Source organism: Amblyomma maculatum, chromosome 7, assembly GCF_055883805.1.
Source record: "Amblyomma maculatum isolate TAMU_Amacu chromosome 7, ASM5588380v1, whole genome shotgun sequence".
NCBI classification, from domain to species: domain Eukaryota; kingdom Metazoa; phylum Arthropoda; class Arachnida; order Ixodida; family Ixodidae; genus Amblyomma; species Amblyomma maculatum.
Window position 1 is genome coordinate 99793373 of NC_139350.1, and position 11003 is coordinate 99804375.

Sequence of the window (11003 nt, forward strand, 5' to 3'; positions counted from 1 at the left end):
CGGATGGAGCCGCGTCCAAGTTTACCAACCGAGGCGGCCAGGAATTAGAAACATGTGAAAACCGAGATGGGCGTTAAGAAGAAAGAGAAGAAAGTCAGGAATGAAGAGATGGAAACAGAAAAAAAAAGTGCCAAGAGGCTTTACCCTTCAGCAGGAGGGGGAGGGGGGGGGGGGGTCGCGAATGAAACGTTATCACTCGCGTGAACTGGCTTAGTCGCTCAAAGTTGTGCCTCTTTATCCCTAAGCGATCAGCTGCCGATCGGAAGTGTAAGAGTTGGTTTTGACAGGAGCATAGACAGGAGTTATACACAACTAGATTTTTCCTGCGGAAAGGGGGGGGGGATTAACCATAACAAGGGAAGAGGACTTCTCCAAATGGCTCACCGACAGCAATAAGAGCAAGAGCCTTCTCCGGTTCCTAACGGAAAATAATTTGCACGGGTTCTTATAATGTGCCTTATGGCAAGCTTGCGTAATAAAAAAAGAAAAAACAGCGCGCGCATGCAGTAGTGCAACGATCGAGTGTTACAATGTTACAAGTGGCTCACAAATGCACATTTATTTTTGTCCCAGCTTTTCCAGGAACAGCGGGTGCCGATCATCAGCCAGCTGGATGGAATGGAAGTGGACCTCGCAGGAGATGGGCGTTGCGACTCCCCGGGCTACAGCGCCAAGTACTGCACGTACAACGTTGTTATCATTCAGACTGACCATATTCTACAATGGGAAAAGGTAAGAATAGGAGAGGTAAGGCAATGCTGCGATATGAAAATTGGCAAGCTGCAATTCATATTAACTGTGTGAAGTCAGCTGCAGTGCCCAATAGTGCGAGCATGGGGCCTGGCCTAAACTTAACGAGTCTCAGTGCAGTCTTTAACAAAAGGCGACAATTTCTGCATATTATTAGGAGAAATTATTTTCAGCCTCACCAAGAGTGCCCTTGGCAAGTGCTGCTTGCATGGCTATACATAAAAAGAATCAAATTAATCATTATATAATACAAACAATTGAATTACAAAATGTTTTATCGTTGCAAACCAATGGTGAAGAGGTACATTTGCTGACATATATTATTATGTAATGAGTTTTTAATTTCATCTATCTACAGACCACCACCCAGCTATCTGGACATATTGCAAGAGCAGCAAATCGCCCATACAGCACTACTTTGATCCTTGGTGCATTACTAAAGATGCATGCAGTTGCTTGCTTTAATAATTAGGGCGAATACATGGTAATAACAATATTCTATACTGCATTTAAGAAGTTGGAAGCTGTGAGCAGGTCAAAGGGCTGTGAAGCAATAGAACCATGGATCCAGACAATCACAAGTCTATGTTGCTGCCCTTGGCCAGGGTAATGGTGACCTGATCATCAGCATGTAGCAGCCTGTTGAACCACATATGCGATAAGCGTGATGGCCATGATAGACCATACATCAAATGCCTGCATTAGCTCCTTGCAAACAGGCAATGGATGAGCAGAGGTAATCTGTTTTGTATAGTTTTTTTTTGTAAAGTTTTCACTTTGATGTTGTTTGAAAGGTGCACGGCTCACACTTGTGGCATTTGTCAACCAATGATAAATTTAAGAGATAGGTAATGCAAATAGAACTTCACAGAAAAAACTTTGTATACATTCGCACATAACAGGAAGTTCACATATGACATAGCTGAGAAAGAAACCCCTAATGAAGTGAAGAAACAAAATAATGTAAATGTGAGTGCTGAGACTGCAAGATATTTTAATACTGAGGCAGCTTGGTTATACATGCTAGTATGGAACACAAAAACAATGGGATTTTCCATACTGTCCTATACTGACAATTTTAAAGAAGACAAAGTGTAGCATGTTTGCTCGACAACATCTCTTAGATTTCTTTTCACCGTAATATAGTACAGTAGAATCTCGATGATACGATTACGGCTGGTACAAATTTCGGGATGATACGAATTTTAAGTATGCTTTGAACGGACTACATTGTATAGAATACGTTAAGATTCGGGGTGATACGAAGAGTTTCTGAACCTGCTGCGGTTGATACGAACGTGCAAACCAGTCGTGCATGCGAGCGGGCCGGCGCGGCTGGCCTCAAGAGGGTAACATAACCGACGCGGCCGCCGCCAACTTCCCCCCCCCCCTTCCCCCGCCGCGAATGATAGGAACGAACGTTGTACAAACGCACAAAGCCACCGAGCAGCTCAGCACAAGAGCTCACAGGGGGAGAGGGTACCCACCGCGGCCGCTGCCTCTCCTCTCCAACGCCTCTCACCCCACTAGCCACCCTACTCCCCCCTCCCTTTCGTAGCAAACCGACGAGCACTAGACAAGGACGGCCAAGGCGAAGCACGTGCCCAGTCGTGTACGTCACTCATTCGCTGGCAGCTCATTGGTCTATCGAAAAGTTGTCTCGCCGGCTGTTCCCAGGAGGACTGTGACGCTGGCTGCCGCTACAGTAGTTCTCCGGTTCTCCATTCGCCGATTCTTTCTGTCGTTCGCAGTGACGTGAACTGCCCAAACGTTAGAAAGACGCAAGCGTTCGCTGCTGCCGAAATGTCGTGGAAGCGTAAAGCCCTTTCTTTTAAGGAAAAGCTTGAAGTGCTGAAGAGGGTCGACGAAAAGAAGAAGAGTGTCGACTTAGCAAAAGAGCTAGGGTTGGCACCGTCAACACTCTGCACCATTGTTGGGTAGCGAGATGTCATCTTGAAGAATGTGCAGCACTTCGGTGCGAACGTGAAGCAGGCTAAAACAGCGACCCATGTCAAGCAGGAAGAGGTTCTGCTGACTTGGTTCCGCGAAGTGACAGCGGCCGGCGTCAACGTGGACAGCAAGGTGATACATGAAAAAGCCGACACCGTCGTGCTTTCGCTTGGAATTGAAAATTTCCAAGCGTCTGGGGGATGGCTGCACCGGTTTAAGGAGCGGCACGGACTTGTCTGCCGGGTCGTCTCAGGTGAAGGCAAGAAAGTGGATCAGTCAGCTGTAGATGAGTGGCTGAACACGCTGCCGGCGCTGATTTCGGAGTACGCGCCACGTGACATATTTAATGCCGACGAGGCGGGCCTCTTTTTCAACCTTCAACTAGAAAGAAGTTTGTGCGTAAAAGGCCAGGCATGCCAGGGCGGCCAGAAAAGCAAGGAGAGAGTAACAGTACTCTTTTGCTGCAACTCGGATGGATCAGAGAAACTCCAGCTTACCGTCATCGGTAAGTCGAAGAAACCGAGGTGTTTCCGATCGGCGGAGCGTTTGCCTGTCTTTTACAAAGGCAACCAAAAGACGTGGATGACTGGAGATTTTTTCCGCGAGTTCTTGACAAGCCTTGATCGGAAAATGGCATCAAGAAACCGGAAAAGTTTGCTTTTCGTGGACCAGTGCTCTGCCCACCCAAAGGAAATGACATTCAATAACGTGAAAGTCAGGTTCCTGCCGGCGAACACTACCAGCCATCTTCAGCCACTGGACGCTGGGATAATTAGAAATGTGAAACATCATTTCAAAGGACTTCTAGTGAGGCGTCTGCTGGCAAAAATTGACCGTAAAGAAGCAAACTTGCGGATCAGTCTCTTAGATGCTTTGCACTTTCTAGCCATGTCGTGGGATGGTGTAACTTCAGACACAATCTCGAACTGTTTTAGAAAGTGCGGATTTGCCATCGGACTTGCTGCGGCTTCGGCAGGAGATTGTCAAGAGCCAGACGAAGACCTCACGATTGATGGCTGGGACAATCTGGAAACTGAAGCTTCGGTTCGGGACTTCGTTACCGCGGACGACAATGTTGCGGGCTGAGGTCTATTGAAGACTTGGTCAATGAAGCGAATGATTGCGAAAGTGAGCCTGACAGCGATGGTGACGCTGATGACGAGTGTGATCAGCCACCGTCAAAGGCAGATACTCTTCAAGCTTTGGACGTTCTGCGCCGCACCGTAAGTGCCAGCAGCGTGAGCGACGAAACCGCGGCACGGTTTTATGCCTTTCAGGTGGAGCTTGTCCGCGATTTCAACAGCAAAAAAGTGCAGACAAGCATTACGGACTTTTTCGGCCGCAAGTAGTTCGCCATAATAAACTTTGGTTCATTTTCAATTCATTCCCATGTGGGTGTTGACTTGTTTTGAATCATACGAATTCGGGATGATACGAATATTTTGCGTGCTCCCTTGCAATTCGTATCATCGAGATTCTACTGTAGTACAAGACCTGGGGTGTTTTTGAGAATATGATGCTAAAACTGTTTTCAGCTGCAATGCAGCAGCTGTAAGCAGGTTCAGCATCTACGATTGACTAGAACACACACCAACACTGCAACTCATCAGCCAAATATTTATATATATTTTTTTATGTATATATTTTTAACAGATTCATGTGCTTTCAAGAAGCTGAACTCCATTCTGAAGAACTCCCAGTTTCTGATTGACACTCGACAACTGTCTCCCACAGCCCAAACATCTTCCCTTGAATCTTTTCACAACTTTGTCATCAAGTTTGCTCCCAAATCAATGGCATACTCGAATGGTGGGATGCAAGTAAGGTTTGTTGAATGAAAGAGAAGACTAAGACATTATTTTTCCCTCCAGTGTGACTATGTAGTCCAACTTTTCTGCATGGCATGTGCAAACAATAAGTCCTTGCATGAAGCTTTTAATGTATGTACATAATATTGTCATTATAAAAGGAACAGAGACCATAGGAAATTGAACACAGTGCGAAAAAGAAAACCAGAAGTTCTAATCATTTGCTCCATTTCCTTTTGCTCCTTTTGATTCTTCAACTTGCTAAGCAGCCCATTGGAACTTGCAACTAAGCAGACTGCTTTTAGTTCGTGCTATGGAATAGCCCTGGAGGGCTGAAAAATTGCTTTGTGACCAATTTCAAGCACCTCAAAACAGTCATTCTCATGGTCTAGTGCTGAGGTTAAGAGAAAAAAAGTTCAAAGGTTTTTTTTTTTTTAATGTGAGGAGGGGGAAGCTGCTGTGTTACTTGACACATTTGGCACCTTCTTTTTATGGAAGTTGGGCTTGACTTCAGTCTCCTTAGTGCAGTGCTTGATCTGGAGCTCTCATGTTATCAGGCCAGGTAAAATGAGACCCTACAATTGCGATTCACAGGAGTCGACCCTGACAACTGCCAAAAAAAGTGCCCTCCATGTAACTCAATCCCAACTTCTGCATAAAGTAGGCACTCAATGCACCTTATGAGCCAGCTGCCACAATCCTTCCATCCTGATAGTAAATACACTGCTGTAAAATTAGCTGAACTTATCTTGTGTCTTTCTTTTCGAAACTTGGAACACTTCCATGTCAAAGGTAGTTATCATACATTTGGAGGAGACAGCAGTGCACACTTCTGACATTCAAGGATGCTTCATATAATATGGTAAAAACATATTTGGTAGAATGGTAGCACTAGCCATTCTGTAATCCCCTTCCATGGAAAAAGTGAGACAGGAGGCTATAGACGTACTGCACAGGCCACCAAGGGTCCTCATTGAAAGTCATTGCTGTTATATAAGAATAGGCAGATGGGATGAGATAAAGAACAGTGCACCAGGAATACATACAGACAGAAATGACATGAGCTGAGACACTGCAATGACACAAAGTTGAGGGCGAGCATGGAGGGCTGGCTGGAAAAACACCTTGTCTCTCTTTTGTGCTCCTCATCTTAGTGCAGTCCCAAGACAAAGGTAGTTTTTAAAGAACTGGAAGTTATCAGCGCAAGTTTCCGACCCCTCTAGAACCATCTCGAATGTCCCGAAGCTAATGTATTGAAACTGAAAGAATGCTCAAGGTTCACCTGATCACTTGGACTAATGATGATCGCTAGAATACCACAGCAGGGAGAACACGGGTGATCCACGATATGAAGTTGTATAGCCCATGTCATACATTCATTTTGCTGCTTGAAGATTGTTGCATCACATTTTTAATTTGATATAAAGGCGCTGGATATAGAAGCTAAAACAGAAGCAATCTCTGCTGCAGTGATGTGAATATAATGCATAATGGTTTCTTATAGTAGCCTCTACTTAGCATAATTTTGCTAGTAGGCAACAAGAAACACATTTTTTTCCAAAGTATGAGAAATTCATTCATATTTACCTTCTTTTTAGGTCACATCTGGCTGTTATTCACTTCAATGAAAATTCTTCTAAGCTCCAGGCACAGAAAAAGAAAGGAGAGGACGGCTGGAAAGTGAAAATGGCAAAATCAAGAAAATGACATTTCAGTGCCGCTTCAGTGAAAATGGAGCATACTTTTTGTAAGTTAAAACTTCCTTTTACTTATATTATTACACAAAAAATTAAGTGAACTGTTGTAATCACGATGGCTATTTCGCGCAGCGTACGTCCAGAGGCGCCTCCAGGATGCGGAGAAACGGTCTCAGGGCTCTTCACACAGAGACACAGCTGCAAGCATTAAAGCCCCTTGATACTTTGAAAGTTACGCCAACGATTGAACTTTGCCGCCGCCGTGCTACCTCCTCGCCTCCTCCTCGCTCCTTGCGCGCCCCTTCGCTGAAGGCCGGCTTTCCGCCCGATTTCCTGAGCGACGATTGGTCTCCCTGCCGTTGCCCTTGGCAACCGACGCGCGTCCGGCGTTTTCCTTGTGTTTTTTTTTTCCTTCGCGCCATTTTTCTCCTAGTCTCGGCGAGCGAATATTGCGCACTGTGCTTTTATTGCAGCATGCAAGCTCTATGCTGTGCTGTTGCGCGTACAACTGCAGCAAGCGGCCTGAAGATGGTTATGCGGTAATCATGATATCTCAAGGCAAGCGTGACGGCTTGCGCACGAGTCAATTGATTCACAAGATTAGTCGAAAGACGTTCATTCCTAGAAGAACAGAGTTGTTTGCGACGAAATGTGCCTTTCTCACTCCCCGTAATAACGCGTCACCTGACGCTGCGTTTTTTATTCCTGCTTGCTCCTCAATAGTTTTGCGCCGGCAACATGTTCATTGTATAAAAATAAGATTGTCCTTTGCAGCATGCTGAATATTCTGCGAGGCTCCAAGGCTCCATCATTTACCACGCTTCGACTTCTGTACAGTCAGAAATAGGGCGCTATAATCTGCTTTTTGCTGTCAGAGATAACTGGAAAATTACAATCTCTCGATTGCATTTGTCGCGATTGTGCTAGGATCCCTGGCCTCCTTCACTAAAAATTAAAATTCGGGCTTGTAGAGGAGCTAGCCTTTCCAGCTTGTACTTGTAGTGTGCATCAGTTACTCGGGAGCAATGAATGCTGGCCCTGAAAAACTCTTTGGCAAGTAAACCCGAGGTATTGCGGGTAATCTGCACTAGTTAGGTCGTACGGCATGTTTTTTTTTTTTTTTTTTTTTCAATTCTTGAATGTGTCTTGCCATGCTTCGAAGCACGCGTGGGTTAAAAAGTATGCGTTCGTTTTATCAGGGATACGGCCAATGTACAGGAGGTGTTCACATGATCATACACACTTCACTTTGACCATGACTACTAGGCGTTGGCAGGTTACCTTCGCTTTGCAAGCTGGAGCTCTAAAACCGCGATTCCGCGTATTCATTTACGGCGAGAAAAGTTTTTTCATCGATTTCAAATCAGCCGGAATCATTGCATCAATTTTCTGTATTTACGAAACTTAAACAATCAATAATGATTATAGTTATGATGTAAAAACAGGGGAACATTTTGCGAGCAACAATTCTTAGCACTGTAACATATTACTCAGTTCAATTGTACGCAAGATTTTTTTTTTCACCTAGCCTGAGTGATTAACTCATCGCTCTATGTTCTAGCTACATTTCACTAAAGACCAGTTTGAGCCGCCAATATTACACGAACTCGAAAAAAAAACAGGCCCAACGCAGTTCCATCAATTTTCTCTCACCGACCTGTCCTGAAGTAAAGGTAGCCTCCTCGACAGAGACATGAACCTCGCGCTGATAGTAGTCAGTTATTTCTATGGCTTGCTCTTTTCCCACCTCCATTTATGAGAAAACAAGAAAGTATAAGAATTAAAAGTCAATGTGTAGTTGTCTCGTCAGGTATTATAATAGAGATATGACAGACAATGTAAGTCAATGAAAATTGAAGTATATCAATGGGTCATGGGATGGCATCAGATTAAATAGTGATGGTTATGAATAGTGATAGGTAATGATGGTGGCTGTTACGAATAATAATAGTAAATGATAGTAATAGGCCCGGATAGTGAGGTGATAGTGTTCATTGCAGATAGTGACAGTTACGATAGGTCTCTGGCATTAGTAGATGTAGTGATAGATAGGATAGCGATAGTTAATGAATTGGCAGTTATATGCTTTCTCATTTCCGCACGTTGAAAACCTATGTGCACCCTGTAATTTTTTTATTTGATTGTTGCGTTCAATGAAATCCAGCTCTTTTACATAGCACATGAGGCCACAGCATGCTTGCCCCAGAACTTCAGTGTGTCGGCAATAGGGTCCACCACTTCTCCCAGTGTACCCTGCTGTCTTTTAACCACATGTGAAGTCAGTGAGTGGCCGCGTACTCACTGCCGTGGCAAACCTGTTCCTTGCCTCGAAGCGGCAAGGAACAGCTCAAAATTTGGTTTTATACAAAATTAACTAAATCGCGAATCGCTAACTAGCACAGTGCCATTACACTTGGCCTAAGCTTTCCAACGGTATACGGTTCGATGTTGCTGCTAAAATTTAGATTTTAATTGCAATTTACTAAATATCAATTAATTTGGCCCAGTAATTGATCAAAATACATGTACAATTAACCAATAATCCAATCTCATGGTTGATCACGTGACATATACTATGCTTAGAGAGATAGCTTGACAGTAGCGAAATAGACTAGGTCCTGCTTTGGCCTTCTCCGATCTTGAAGTTCAAAGCACCAGCCTGGATCGTTTTCCAAAGTTTTACTGCGGTGACAGATTTCACGCTCTAAAAAAAAACAAACACAAAGTCAGAGGCAGTACTAGATTAGGTGCACAAAGTAAAACCTTAATATGTGACTTAAAAAGTGTCTGTAGCACAGAACTCGCCTGAAAGCTTTGTTTATCAGTATTCTCCATTAAAACAGTTCTAAGAAAAAACCAATCAATTCATGAACTTTACTTTCGGCATTCTCTATGCTTTTCTAGCAATTTTTCAAAAATTTTGTGCACTCCTGGAGCGCAGATCTAGCCCAAAAGCTCGCGCTTCACTCACTGCTGCGGCAGGCCGGCGGGCGTCTAGGAGAAAAAGCATGTCGTGCGCAGCGTTCGCCACCGCCGCGCGAGGAGAACCGAGGAGGAAAGCGTGGCGCGGAGGAGAGTGTCGCTACTTTTAAATTATCAAGGGACTTTAGCAAGCATAGCTTCAGAGCGCCACCTTATGACTGATGCCTATGAAAGACCGTCAAAAGAAGTAATTGCTGCACACAGGCACAGATTTGTGCTTCATCATGACTATTCAATTGCACAGCACAACTGTCAGTACACTTAACCCAAATGCTCAACAGACTGGCATCAGCGAGGCACAGCATTGGCCGCTGGAGCCAAAACAATTGTTTCAATATGTTTGCTGCGACTAACAATAACTGGAGCGCAGTTTCATATCACTTTTTTTGTCGTAGTGAGTGCAGTCTTGTACCCATGTCTCTGTGTTTCGCTTCTGGCTGCGGCCAAGCAAACGTGCACACAAAGCATGTTGCTGTTTGCTTATCGCGGCAACTCCACATGGTGTGCGACCGCACGCAGGCCCTTCAAGTATTGCATCAAAGCTGCCACTTGAAACAAAAAGTAGGAAAGACAGAGCAACTGTGGGTTCAGGGTGTGTGTAAATCTAGATAGCGAATAATTATGCCGATCAGAGTTGTTCAGCTTCTTGAGGTCAAGCTGGAAGTAAATGGAAGTAATTAAAGTGAGCCGACTTCACAAGTGACCATGTCACATCTCTCTTTTCACAGGCTCGCTGTTCCGCATCCGTTAAGGTCCGCAGTTTACAAGACAACAGCGTAATTGCGCTTATTATTATTATGTGGGCGATATAATACTGTGTTCTTAGCGATAATTTATACTGCTGAGCGACTAAGAAAGCACAACGCTTCGCTGCGGAGAGAAGTTTTTTTTTTTTTTTTTTAATAACGTCAATTGTTTGCCCTCAGGACATAATGAAATATGCCCTAGGACTTATCTAGAGAAATTCTGTAGGCCTTCTCTCGAAATAAAGTTGTTTTCTTTGTTTCTTCGGTGCCTCCTCATCACTGCACGTCATGTGAAACCTTGCAAGGGGCAGATACAGCATGCGAATGCTAATACGTGTTTACCGCGGCGTCTTGTATCTCACCGGCCTAACCGCTCAGTAGTTTGTAGTGAAACTGCACACGAAGCTTTGATATTGCGGTAACTTTTATTTGCTCGCAGTAAGTTAGGTAAGGGTGCTTAATTCGCTGCTGCTGCGTACAATGCGAACCCGCAATCTGCGCCAGTATCGGGGGCCGAAAGCTGCCAACGCCGGCACATGATACCATGGGTTCGCGCATCGCGCACGGCCAAGCCAGGTAGGTACAGTTGTCTTAGCTAATTTACTATAAGGCAAAAGTTTATAACCTACAAACTTACTACGAGACAAAATGCAACCTCCGTGAGTAGTTTCACGCAATCAAGTCTTACGGTTAAGACGGTAGGATTTTAATAGCCGCCACAGTAATGATGCATCTGTGAAACCGTCGCTTATCTGTGCGCCATGTTCAAGCTAGTGAACACATTACTTACCAGCGTATGTTGTCGCCTTGACTTGATCCGAGGTGCGCATTTTGGTTTAGTGTACACAGGAACGGAGCAGCGGTTGCCTCCGAAATTTTGCTGCACTACGTAAGGCGCAGTGGATTGGGGCCCGACATTTAAAGCACCGACTTAATGTTGTAAACCTGTAAGCCGACTTCGAAGTTCATTTCGCATGGGCGACACAAGAAACGAGAACATTCACAGGCGGAAAGTGCCCCGCAAGTACACTGCAAGGAACTGAAACGAGATCGCCGCTCGCGACCGCGCC

The 11003-nt window shown here is 44.7% G+C and overlaps 1 long non-coding RNA gene across 1 annotated transcript; it reads right to left on the bottom strand.

Annotated features, from left to right (window-relative positions):
- Positions 1-541: 541 nt before the first annotated feature.
- LOC146184114 (uncharacterized) lies at positions 542-10762 on the bottom strand. Its single transcript, XR_014708545.1, has 3 exons — positions 10724-10762; positions 6096-6181; positions 542-677 (listed from the first exon to the last, which is right to left on the bottom strand). It is a non-coding gene; the product is annotated as an uncharacterized LOC146184114 (long non-coding RNA).
- Positions 10763-11003: the final 241 nt, after the last annotated feature.